The following is a 13462-nucleotide window of genomic DNA, read 5'->3' on the forward strand; positions in this document are numbered from 1 at the left end:
TTAATATTTGTTTTACGGATTGGACAAGCGGTAGAAAATGGATGGATGGATGGATGAGTAATTAATTTTTCCTCCCATTATGACGCTTTACCCGCCTACCCTGAGCAGCCACGTGCCCCTGCGCTACAGTTTATGAACAAAAATACATTGAATTAGTTCTTTTCAACATGTACTTTTAGTTTCAGCACTTTTGTGGTGTTTTTGAATTAATGTTGGTATGCTGTAATTTGTCATTTGAGCTGTAAAAAAATGTAATATGCGGTATAAAAAAAAATATATGTAAAAACAAATATCCAAAAATGTTTGTTCCAATTTGGTTGCCGACCACAATGAATTTCTAGTTTGTACCTTGCATATACTGATATGCATTTTTTCAGGGGAAGTAATTAGTAGTGAAGCTAGCCCCAGTATATACACTAGATTGCATCCTGTTGTAGTAACCCTCTTCCGCCTGCGAGGGGCGTGCCGTGCTCCGCCTCCATGCTGCAGGTGGTATGCAGCAGACGTCCGCTGACAGCAGAAAAAAACAGCGCGACTGTACTTTCACAATAAAATCCCGCAGCGCTCCAAACAGCTGACATGCTTTTACTTTGAAGCGAGCTCTGTTTGCCTTTTTTTCCTCCCCACACCCGCTTATCGCTGCAGGTGGTGCGCCTCGTCCAGGAGCGCCCACATCTGTCTTGAAGGAGAGCTGATTGCTGAAGGTGGCGGCAACGAAAAAAGCTGCCTTGTGGCATTTCCAACCTTGTGGATAAAGGCAGGGGAAGAGACACGCGTGCTGACTGGGAATTTGTTTTTTGTTGTTTTCCAACTCCTCCTCAAAAAAAATAAATCCGGAGAATAACAGCGGGAAGGCTGCAGCGAAACAGTAAGTAGGGACTTTTCTTGTCTTTCTTTGCCGCGATGACGTCTGATGCTGATAGACGCACACGGAAATACGATGTTTGGGTTTGGTGTCTTTACGCAAACGATGCGTAAAGGGTCGACAGTTGGCATGGAATTAGCCCTTTGCACTCTTCAGCACGTTGGAGCAGCTAATATCATATATGTCAAAGTGCCGTGTGTGTGTGTGTGTGTGTGTGTGTGTGTGTGTGTGTGTGTGTGTGCACATTTAGTCGTCCACACACACACACACACACACACACACACACACACACACACACACACACACACACACACACACACACACACACACTCAATGAAAATATGTGCTCCTCTGTGTATTTTTATTCATTGTTGGCACGTAACTAATCATTCACCTAATTATGTTTTTGTATTATTTGCCTTCGTATTTTGGACTTCATGCACAATTTCACTTGACGCACACACATTTTGCACTTATTGTACTCCATTACTCCCCCAATTTTTTTATTTCTTTTTTTTTTTTGCAGATTTTCTTAGTCCTAGTGCATAATGTGATACGATGAGGCCACTCTTGGCTGCATGCCCCCCCCCAAGTAAATGTGATCAACACGGTGTGTTAGTGAGGCGTGGAAGTGCAACGTGTACTCATTGCACAGTGTGCAAGAGCTCCATTACCCTTGCTGTAAGTGCACACACACAAACTGTATATGGGAATTGAACAGTTGCAGCAATATGAGTGGGGTGGGGTCATACATTCAAAAAGTCAGAAAAAATTAAAAGTAGCAGTGTCAAACTGTTCTTAATATTTTGCAACAGAAGGTAACCGAAATATGACTAATGACCCTAAATGACTAAACTCCTCTGAGCTATGCAGTCCCAATTAATGCAGAATATAGTATGGGGTACGTTGTGGTGGTCCAAATCTAGTTTGATGCCTTAGTACATTTTGACACACACTTTTCATTGGATGGTGCAAGTGTACTTTTGAGGAGTTTACTGGTAAAGCACTTAGTGAAGGGTGCTTAAAAGATAATGATGCACACTCAGACTGTTGCAGACCTTTTCACTAGTTGTCTTTTAAGTCGTAAACGTCTCAGTTCCTGCTGTTTTTTTTTTTCCATTTTCCCATATGTCATCAAGCAGAGGTCGACACCGTTTGACCCCAACCTCTTGTTCCAAAACCAGAAAATGTTGAGTGCTCGGTAAACGTCGCAGCCCGGCCGTGATGGAGGCATTGTCTCCCATCTTTTCATCATCCGTCTTGATGGCGAGGCTGAAAATTGGAGGGAAGCGAGAGTCGGAATTGGGTAATCTTGCTGTAATCCCTGGCACGGCGGGCCATAAGACGTGCAGTCTGCCTCATTAACTCCCTCCTTTGCCTTCTCCCGGCCTGGCCCTCATCCATCTTTGCCGCTCATCCGTCCGGCATGCCAGCAAGCAGAGAGGTTAAGGGAGCTTAGGGGAGCCATAAAGGCAGACACTTGCATAAAAAAAAGGGGAGGATATACACAATAGAGAACTGAAATATTCTCCCCTCCTACTCGCTCTCCCTTTCAGCGTACCAGAGGCTGATGATGGAAGACGTGCCCGCCCGTCTCTTCCTGCCGTACTTCTATTACTTTTCTCTTTTGATTAAGCGGCAAGGAAGGCCCATCGTGCACACTGAAGGACCGTTCATTGTCCCTGAATGATGGCGTGCATGAATTTGTCAGGGAGGACGATGGACCGAAGGCTGGGGGAAAGAGGGCGAGGAGTCACCGGTGGTTTATTGATCTGATCAGGTTACCTTTCCTCTGGGTTGCCGTGGTCGCAGGATCCCTGCATCCAGCCTGGAATTTAGACCGTAGCCACAAAAACATGGATCATTTTAAAAAAATGTGTATTTTTCAATAATTGTTGCATATTTGATTATTATACAGTACATATCATATATAATGAATTTATCACATTTACAGTTCGAACGGTATTCATATGGCCCCATTCATCACGGTTAACCTGACACATGAAATGTGACAAATTGGAGGGGTGCACTATCCATTTAATATCTTAAAATGCATTTTGTGGCAGTTTCAACTTTGACCACAGCGTCAGTAGCAATGTAGAGTGGCACTTTCCATCATTTTCAGCAAACTACATTGCAGAATGATCTCCTCCCTTTCTCTCACACGACATCCACCAAGGAAGGGGGCTATATCAATCCCTTTATTAATAATGAATATATGCTGACGTATACAATATTGCATAATTTCCTGTTTTTGGAAGTGAGTGCACACAACATAGAAATGTGTCATATCTACCATCTATCTATTCGTACCTCTGGCTGACGGTGTTGTCGCACTGTGGATATTATTTTCTCTCCTGACTTATCTACTTGCTAAATTTCTGTTTAAGCTGGTTTCTCTCTCAATTTGATAATTTATTATTTTCTTGTTTCACTATTTACTATTCAAGCTAGCTTAGTCCGTGCTATATCTGCATTTTAGAACCGCCCGTATGAAACTGTTTAATTTACATAATCGATATTTGAACATTTGTCCATCGACTCAGAATCGCCCACATTTCAATAGTGATGCATCGACTAATCGATCGTTCTTTTCCACCTCTATTGGTGGCCATGTTTATCAACCAATATTGCACATGTGCATGTCACTCCCCTAAAAGTGTGTACTAATTTTCGGGTGTTTCGCCTCAATGCCTTTAAAATTACAGCAGGTATTTTTTAGAGCCATTGGGAAAAAATTCAAGTCCATATGGTGTCAGAAAGATAATATCCCAGGCTACAGTAGCGGTGCATGTTTTGACTAATCTTCCCCCTGTAAAAAAGAAGTAGGACTGCAACTAACGGAAGTTAGATTTTTTTCTATATCTTACAAGTTTTTTGTTGCAGACGATTAAAAAAATTAAAAAAAAGTTTTTTTTACCTCTTGCTGCGGCATACTTTTTGTCCCCAGGAGCATCTGTAGCTTCCTCCTTATTTCCTTAGCGGAGATTCGTAAACTAACGCTAACGAGAGAGAGACGTTTGTTCCAAAGAAAATAAGTGTTTTCTCTTGTTTAGATTTGCAGCAACAGGCGTGGAACAAATGACTGCACGCTGCAAAGTTTGTTTTAAAAAGGCATCAGCACAACAAACCTTTTCCAGCATCTGAGTGCAGGAAAGGCCACTCTTCACGAGACGAGCAAGACCAAAACAACTAACAAATTCCGGCTAAAAAAACAGATTATTGCGGTGGAATCATTTACAGCAGGTGCCATGTATGGTGAGAAAGAAGCACAATCGAGAACGATTAAGAAAGCAGTCGCGCTGCACGTACAATAAAAAAGCCTTCATTTAACCATTTACTAAAATGCCTCTCAATGTTTTACTTAAATATGTATCCACATAAAATGTATAATACCACATTTTTATGTACAGAAGTATATGTTAAAGACAGAAGTTTTACGTTTGCAGTTTAGTAGTCTCAATGTAATTTATATCTGGTCCAAAAACATTTTACAAATTAGAATTTTTCAACTATTTCAAATTTTCAAACTGTTTAATAAAAATAAATTTGTTTTGAATTATCCCTGGCATTTGTATGTATGCATTAGTTTCTTTAAAACGTCAGGGGGAAAAATCTAAAAATTGTAAATCGAATTTTTGCTGAAATTTTTTTATTTATTTTATTTTTAGACTTACTTTAATTGTTGACCAGTCAGTGATTATTTTTTCAATTAGTTGACGACTCAATGGATTATTTCTTACATGATCTGCTTTACACGTTTTAGTCCAAGACTTGATTTGAACTTATTTTAAAAAGCTGTCATAGTAAATTGTAACAAAAGAAACATACATTACACGGCTTGTCACACCACGCCGTGCCTTATTTTGAATTTCTTGGTGTAATTTTCACTTCCTGTTTTTCCCTTTCCTGCAGCAGCTTTACGGCTGCCTTTGATTACTTTTACCCTCACCTGTTTTCTGTTTGTAATTAGCACTATATAAGTTGAGCTTGTGACAGCATTCGGTTGTCGATACATTATTCACTGGTCACTATAGACAATTCTCTCCATGCTGAGCTCAAGTATGCACATACTTTGTGAATGCCGTCTGCTCCACATTTCCTGTAAGTGTTTTTGCTGTGTTCCAGCATTTCGTTTTGTTTCCTTCATAGTCTGCCCGGTCAGAGCACTTCCCTGTGGCTCTTGCTTTTTGTTTGTTTAATCAATAAATACCCTTTTTACCGCACGCTGCCTCCGTGTTCGTCTGCATTTTAAAATCATTCCAACCTTTGTCGTCTCACACGACACATCGCTTGACACCCCAAAACATTTTCTTCTGCACTGTTTGTATTATTTAGCTGCCATCAGCCACTTACTATGATAATACGGTAAAGATTAATATTTGTTATCAAAATAACAAAACAAAAAGCTGCATTCAACGTGCAGTCCACACGTATCTCCTATGTATGACTGCCATCTACTGTTCACACTTATTACACCATGTACCATGTAAAAAAAGGTTGGAAGTCCGCAAAACCAGAAATAATTCATACACAAGGCGCACCGTTTTATAAGGCGCACTGTTCATTTTTGATAAAATGAAAGGTGTTTAAGTGCGCCTTTAAAGTCCCAAAAAATTGATAAGTGACTTCTGAACAATAACAAATATTTGTCGACAGTTCTTTATTGTTGATTTATGTGGACTAACTGTTGCAGCCCTATTTAAGAGTAGAATATTGATTGCATGGAGGGTTCTCATTTTTTTCATGACTGCTTCAGGTAGTTTCGTATTTTGCCCGCTCATATGACCAACCTTAGCTTTCTTATTAGCTCAAAGGGCTAAGAAGTTGAGGGCTACAGCACCACCTGCTGTTCTGGCATGCACGTGACAGCCATAAAAGTGCTTTGAGGCTCGTCTCTCTGGTGTCGGCCACAGAGGGAATCTCACAAAATTGTCGTGTGATGGCGGCAGTTGAGTTCAAAGCACCGCAAACGCATTTAATAATGTGCCTTTGGTCTTCCTAATTGGGGGAACCGTTGAGGGAGAATTCTGGATCTGGTCCCAGTGTATTCCACCAAGATTAGGTCATGAATTCATTCAGCGCGGCTCCCCGCAAGAACATTTTAATCTTTGATGAGTTTCTTTTTTTTGTTTAAATATATATTTTTATTCCTCCCTCAAATATGTAATCCCAGAACTCTTTTTCATATCAGAGTAACGCTGCAAAAAGCAGGCACCGCCAATGAATTAATGAAGATGTGCTTTGTAGCCTCTAGTCTTAATTTTGAATATTTGCTGAACCGCATTGCTCAGCTTTTAGACAGCGCAAGTCAGATTCTTGGAAGTATGCTTGGATGCGCTCTTTCAGTGAACGGCACTCACCCTTGGTACACAAAATTTTAGGCATCCACCTTAATCTTACCACAACAATTAAACATTTTTTTCTTGCAACATTAAATTCCGAGAGGGACAAGCGGTAGAACATGGATGGATGGATATTAGGAAGGCCCTTTTCTGTGCATGTGACCTGTGACATCACACACACTTCTAGATGAATTGAACAACAACATTCCCAAGTCACACTCCAATATTTGACGCACGTCATTTCCCAGATGAGAAGAAGCAATGATTGGCTTCCCCTGGTGCAAAGTGGAGCAGGTTGTGTAACGGCTATATGGGACACACAAGAGTTTTACGCTCATAATTGAGGAGTGGGTGTTAGTAACTAATCCGTGTGCTGTGGGATATCACTCATCCACACAATTTCCAGTTTTGCATAATCATACAGTTTGTTTGCATAACACTAGCACGGCTAACTATACCCTGCAGTGTGGCGCAAAAGGCAAAATGAAACTCTTAAATCTGATATATAGCGTTAGAAAGATGGGCATTTAGGGATATAAAGCTTTTCTTTTTGATCTTTACACGTTGGAAACATACCATGGTCACTTTAGGACAGAGAAAAGTTGTTTTGAGTGGAAATATTTGGATTGTACCTCCTATTTGTGCCCAGTTTACAGTGCTTCTTAAACCCCCAGTCTACTCTGGAAGGAGCATCATGAATCCATAAGCGACAACAGTTTGGTATATACTTCAATTGTAAAGTCACGGTTCGGTTTATCATTTATACATCAAGGAAACAAAACACATAACGTAAACCTGCATAATTTGAGTGTAAACACCTTTTAAGGTTATTTAAAATCTAACAAGTACAAAATGTTAACAAGAAATACTGCAATAAAAACATTCTCAAAGCAATCGCGTGTTTAGGGCTGCAATGGTTAATCAATTAATCGGATTATAAATAAACTTTGCTTTATAAACTTAGATTACTTTTTTAAGCAGTGTAACTAATACACATTTATAAAAACAGGACTGCATGGAATAGGAGTGGACGGTTATGGCAAAAATAATAAAATAAGATTATTTGCATGGGAACTGGAATCATTAACACGATAATTCAATAATGTGAAAACATGAGTATTTATTGCACCACAGAAAACTCAACTTTAAATGAATTTTAAAAGAACGGATATATATTGGTAACAAAGAATTAAATATTAATGTTAGTAACAGCAATATATTAAATAATAGCAATTAAAAAAAACAGTAAAATTCAGTTTTTCAGGTTTGTTTTTATTTGCGTTTTGTACATTTTACACTTATTTCATCACCAGAGTGTGTGCTTTTTGTGTAAAATAAAATTGAATTACATTTTTTTTAATGAAATGCAAAATTCATCACATTTATTGGTGCATTAAATCTTTACACAATTTTGACCAGTATTTTAGGTCAAAGCATAATTATTTTGTAAATGGAACAATAAGTGCTTTAAGTACATTATACTTGTACTGTTTTGAAACATTTTATTTTGTTTGCGCCGTCAGAACGGATGTGGCGCTCCACACTATCGCTGTGAATAGGGTAAGTGTGCTGCTGTTCTAAGCTTAACAAATTTGGAGACGACTTGAGGATGTTAAACAAAAAAAGAGCGAGCCAATCAAGTTGTGACTGCTGTCCTGTTTGTACATGGATCTTACATCAATGATTACGTTCACAACAACACAAGCAGATGAGATGTGTTGTGGTTGTATGAATTTTTTTTTGCTAGCTTTAGCTTCGTGGTTTAGTCCCTGTTTCAAGTAGTCGTCTTCATATTGTTTTCAGGATGGGGCGGTTGTGTGTTTCGGGGATGAATGAGCTGTACCGGACACAAATGTTCCTTCACCTCACAATGACAGCATTTCACTAATATTTATGTACATTTTCAAGATATTCCGCCTTTATCGGTGGATTCCGTTTTCATTGCCAATTCTGTTACTTTGTCCACGGTTACGTCAACGAGGAAATTCCTTACTTTTTTGTTGAGTTTGGTGATTATTGATTAGGCATACTATAGCTGTGTCAAATAAAAAGGAGCAACCTTGATGACATCCCAAACCTTTTACTCATACGTAGGGATGTCCCGATCCGATATTTGGATCGGATCGGCCGCCGATATTTGCCAAAAAATGTGTATCGGCAAGGCACGGGAAAATGCCGATCCAGATCCAGTTTTAAAAAAAACTCCGGTCCGTGTTTTCCAACGCACCGATTTAAATAATACATTCCACTTTTCTGCTGCTCCCTAATTTCCGTTCTGCATTTTCCAGCACACCTTCAACACATCCACAGGTCTGTGGAGTCTCACGCAGTTGCTTTTAGCTTCTGGCATTACACGACAGGCTCTCCTCGCTCTTTTCTGTGTCTCCCTCTCACAGACAGCAAGCGCACCTTCTTACACACGTCACATACTGTCACGTCATACGTCACATACGTATACGTCCTCTCCCAGCAGAGAGGTAGCAGCATGGCTAAAGTTAGCTGTGATGCTAGCGCAGCCGTGTGACCAACGTTCCCTCTAAGGTGCGCGCCTGTGCAATTGCGCACTGCTCAAGCGTCCTCTGCGCATAGCAATTATATGCCAGGCACAAAATCAAATAAAAAAATAAGCGCATAACAATTTTCGACACATGGACACGACAGAGAAAACAGTTTTCGTCATCATTGTTCAAATATTGTAACGTCTGTCGAGACGCTTATCTCCAATCGGTGCCACACGTCCACACCATCAAAATGCCGAGGCAAACATTTCCACATCAACACCGTATGAAAAAATTAGTGATTTTTTTAGTTGTGATTTCCTTCTCTGCATGAAAGTTTAAAAGTAGCATATATTAATGCAGTATGAAGAAGAATGTTTTAATGTAGACATGCAAGCCTTGAAAGAAAATTTTGAAAATCAAGACTACATTTCCTGCAAATGGGTGCATTTCTACCCTATATTTTAACTTTAGATTTATTCTCATATCAAACTCTTTCGGCTGTCTTTTTGACACTTACATCCGGCGCCCTCCTCCACACCCTGGATTATAAATAATGTAAATAATTCAATGTGATTATCTTGTGTGATGACTGTATTATGATGATAGTATATATCTGATAGTATATATTTGTATCATGAATCAATTTAAGTGGACCCCGACTTAAACAAGTTGAAAAACTTATTCGGGTGTTACCATTTAGTGGTCAATTGTACGGAATATGTACTTCACTGTGCAACCTCCTAAGAAAAGTCTCAATCAATCAATCAAAACACATAGAATCATCATACTGCTGTGATTATATGCATCAAGTGTTCATTCAAGGTTAAGGCAAAATATCGAGATATATAACGTGTATCGCAATATGGAAAAAGGCCATATCGCCCAGCCCTAGTTCAATGATGCCATTTCTGTTTGTCATGTATAATTTTGTCTATTTTGTGTTTATCCTTGAATAAACAGGTCAGTTTCTTGTTACCAACCATTGTGTATTATTCAAACTCCCCTAATTCAGCTGGCTAGTTGTTATCAAGAGTACTAAAACCCTTTTCAACATGATTCTGACAACTAAGTAGGCTAAATAACTTTAAACTTTACTACATGCTCGGATAGGCCAGTATCGGTCAGTATCGGATCGTAAGTGCAAAAACAATATCGGTATCGGATCGGAAGTGCAAAAACCTGGATCGGGACATCCCTACTCATACGCTTACTCATCCGTTTTTTCATGCACTAATCGTTTTTTTCCCGATTATTAAATTTTATGATCGTGAGAAGCTTATCTCAGCTGCATTCAGGCGGAAGGCGGTGTACACCCTGGACAAGTAGCCACCTCATCGCATGGCCAACACAGATAGACAGACAACATTCACACTCACATTCACACATTAGAGTCAATTTATTTAGTGTTGCCAATTAACCTATGTTCTATGCACTTGTCTTTGTCTATTTAATTGGGAATGCTTGGGAATGCTTACTATTTCCAAACAGGAGACTTCACCGACAGAAGAGTGTTTTCAAGCTATGGCTGGTACTTGGCACAATAGCTAGCCAAAGACTGTTGGGCTGCACTGTATTTGTTTACCGAATGGACACATGATAGCGAGCAGTTATACGACCTGTTCCTCACTCACTTTGTGTGCCTATATAATGTACTATATGTTCTGCAAAAAATCGAATTATCCATCCATCCATCCATCTTCTTCCGCTTATCCGAGGTCGGGTCGCGGGGGCAGCAGCCTAAGCAGGGAAGCCCAGACTTCCCTCTCCCCAGCCACTTCGTCCAGCTCTTCCTGTGGGACCCCGAGGCGTTCCCAGGCCAGCCGGGAGACATAGTCTTCCCAACGTGTCCTGGGTCTTCCCCGCGGCCTCCTACCGGTCGGACGTGCCCTAAACACCTCCCTAGGGAGGCGTTCGGGTGGCATCCTGACCAGATGCCCGAACCACCTCCTCTGGCTCCTCTCGATGTGGAGGAGCAGCATCTTTGCTCTCATATATGAACATAACTTTACCCACAGCTTTCAACCTGCCAAAAAAGAAAATAATGTTTTGAATTCAGCCAAATAATCTTGTGCTTGAGCTGAATCTTGCCTGTTTAGTACTGTAAGACTGGACGAGATGGTGTCTGTCTTGTCACCAATCCTGTTTGCAGGGCAAAGCACAGGAGTAGCCGCCATTCATTCAAAAACCGAGGGCTCTCAGCAGGTTAAGGTTAAATGATTACTGAGAGCCTTTCTCTCAAAAATAAATGGATAAACGCTGCTTTCGACAACAAGCCATGTTAATTTAATTATTTTGCTTCTGTCTTATTCAATTGTGATCGCTTTATCGTTTCTCCTTTTAGAAGAAACATCTGAATGTGTCCTCATGCTATGTCCTACAATGACCTTAAGTGTCCACAATGTCTTTATGTCTGTACAAACGGACACGTTAGTGATGAGTTACCACATCGCTGCAGTGTGAGAGAACTTAAAATCTCATCGTGTCAGAAGCACCTGAGCCTCTTGTGTTATCGTGCAATTAGTTTGGAAAATAACAGAAAACAAAAAGCCAATTTGATGTTAATCAATGTTCTAGGAGGCGGTGGTTCTAAAAATCAATGGAGTAATGACGTTACAAGATCATGCTTTTCAATTCATTACTTTAAAATTAAATAAGCCCAAACTGTTTCGGGCTCACAGCCACACTCCCAATCAGTGGTGCTAATTGTAGGGGTTTAGCACTTAGCAGGTTTCCAAGCACATCCCCCGCCTTCACTCTTTCATCACACACATTCCAAAATGGAGCAGTCCAAGATTCTTTTCAGCGCTTGACGCCTCTTCCAAGCTGCTGTGACGCACTGTTTGGCCCGGGAGATTTGCGATTGGCACGTATGGGTGACATGCACCTTCCATTCTTCTGGTGAGCTCCTGGAATAATTCAGCAATTTGACACGGTGCCTGGTGTACGGCAAGCTATGGTGTGTGTGAGTGTGTGTGTGTGTGTGTCACGCAGATGGTGTTAGCAGCAGATACGCTCAGGCCTATTCTGACAGAATGGGAATGTATTAGACATTGCCAGCATAAGAAATTGGCCTGTCACCCAAATTAATGTTTGACAATTGAGCTTGGACAAAATTAGCAACATACCATGTTCATTTATTTTTCTCAGATTTGGGCCCAAAAGAGTAGTTTTGTGCAGTAGTTTGCAAGCTAGGTTAAAACAGGTCACATTGTTTATGTTCTAATCTTGCAAAAGAACACAGTTGGCTGCACAATCATGCACAGGAGAATGTGTTCAACTGCATGCTATCAGCACCAGCTTATTTCTTTGTTGCCCTGAGTTGCTGTTTAGTGGTTACACTCCTCACGCAACTACAAATTAATGGCAGGCCATGAAACGACACAGTCAAGCCCATCTGTAGGAGCCAAACAAAGGTTGTGTGTGTCTTGGGCTATCTGAGGCTGCTTTTTTTCTCTCTCCCTATTTCATTATTGACTCTTGTGATGCCAGTGGGAAGGTCTTACAGCCCATGTGGGACAAGACTACTATGATTATATCTGATTTACAGCCCTCGGCCCTCCTAGTGACGAGCATGCACACTTTCCTCCTCTTCACACACTCACACACACACACATTCTCTCTCTCACAAACACACACACACCTACTTTTCCCCAGTCACATATCGCTTTTCTGCCTTATTCTCATGGAATTAAGCAGTATAATTTAGAGCAGCATCATGTGGGCTTAAAGCATAAAAGATGCTGACTGGAGCTGTTTGATGTTTGGGTTGCTGCTCTTAGCGCCAGGTCACAGCGTGAGTGTGAGGGCTGCAATAAATACACTAAGCTACTTTGAAATGCTTCAAAACAACTGCACAATGGCGACTGTTCTCAGTGTGCAGTGGCGGTAAAGGCTGCATCATTTTCAGAAAACACAAATGTAATGTCATGCACAGTGCAGAGAAGCGTGCATCATGCATATGCAAGCGTTTCGTGTCCCCGGCTCATGTCCTCGGGTCTTACCTGTCACCCAAAGAACAGTGAAGTCTCTTTGCTGATGCAGCAGCTGAGGCGTCACCTTTGCCGTGCAGATGGTCCTGATAGGCCGTGGCACTGTGTAGAAACAGCTGCTGCCCACAGAAAGAAAGCGAGGTGACAGAAAGGGAAGGCTTTAGATGGTAAACATGTGGTGGTGTTTGCAGGCCGTATGTGTGCTCTTCACTTTGTGGCCACTGTATGGTACTTTCACCATTTAAGGTGTCCCAGTATGTTATAATCACAGCTTAGTATGTACCTTAGTTTTTAGGTTATTAATGTCCTCTCCATATATATAACTTAAGTTTTCGCTTACATTTTGTCAATTCAAATCTCTTAAATTCCTGTGTTTAGATGTTACAATTTTCTAATAATAATAGAAAATATGTAACAATGGATAGGATACATAGGGACACAATAAAATGTCTTACTGTCACATGGTTGCTGGGGTTGTCGTGAGCGCAGGATGCAGAGAACGCCGGCGAAGTGCAAAGCCGAAGGTCCCTTATATTAGGTACCAATTTACAGAAAACAAGAGCAAAGGCGTGGCTGAAGCTGCAGTTTATGGGTGAAAAACAGAACTCTTACATAGAAGTAGCTTGAAAACGGTTATGTGCGACAAGAACACAAAACACAGCAAAAACAGTATACAAAGTCCGACTTGTTATGGCAGGTCATGACAAAATGAAGGCTTTGACCAAAGAGGGTCCTCCAGCTCTGGCTTCTTCTTGGCACTGT

General features: G+C 40.7%; 1 protein-coding gene across 7 annotated transcripts in view; it reads left to right on the top strand.

The window, feature by feature from the left end:
- The first annotated feature begins 643 nt into the window (after window positions 1-643).
- The window catches only part of LOC133606397 (neurexin-2-like), an 873942-nt gene continuing 861123 nt past the window's right edge, over window positions 644-13462 (top strand). For 4 of the 7 annotated variants that reach the window (XM_061960331.2, XM_061960330.2, XM_061960332.2 and 1 more), the window contains exon 1: window positions 648-868. The gene's annotated coding sequence lies outside the window, so the exon portion shown is untranslated. Of the gene's footprint in view, window positions 869-13462 lie in introns of all 7 variants that reach the window. The other 3 variants (XM_061960335.2, XM_061960334.2, XM_061960329.2) reach the window with 3 other exon arrangements.

The sequence above is a fragment of the Nerophis lumbriciformis genome, linkage group LG05 (assembly GCF_033978685.3).
Source record: "Nerophis lumbriciformis linkage group LG05, RoL_Nlum_v2.1, whole genome shotgun sequence".
NCBI lineage: Eukaryota > Metazoa > Chordata > Actinopteri > Syngnathiformes > Syngnathidae > Nerophis > Nerophis lumbriciformis.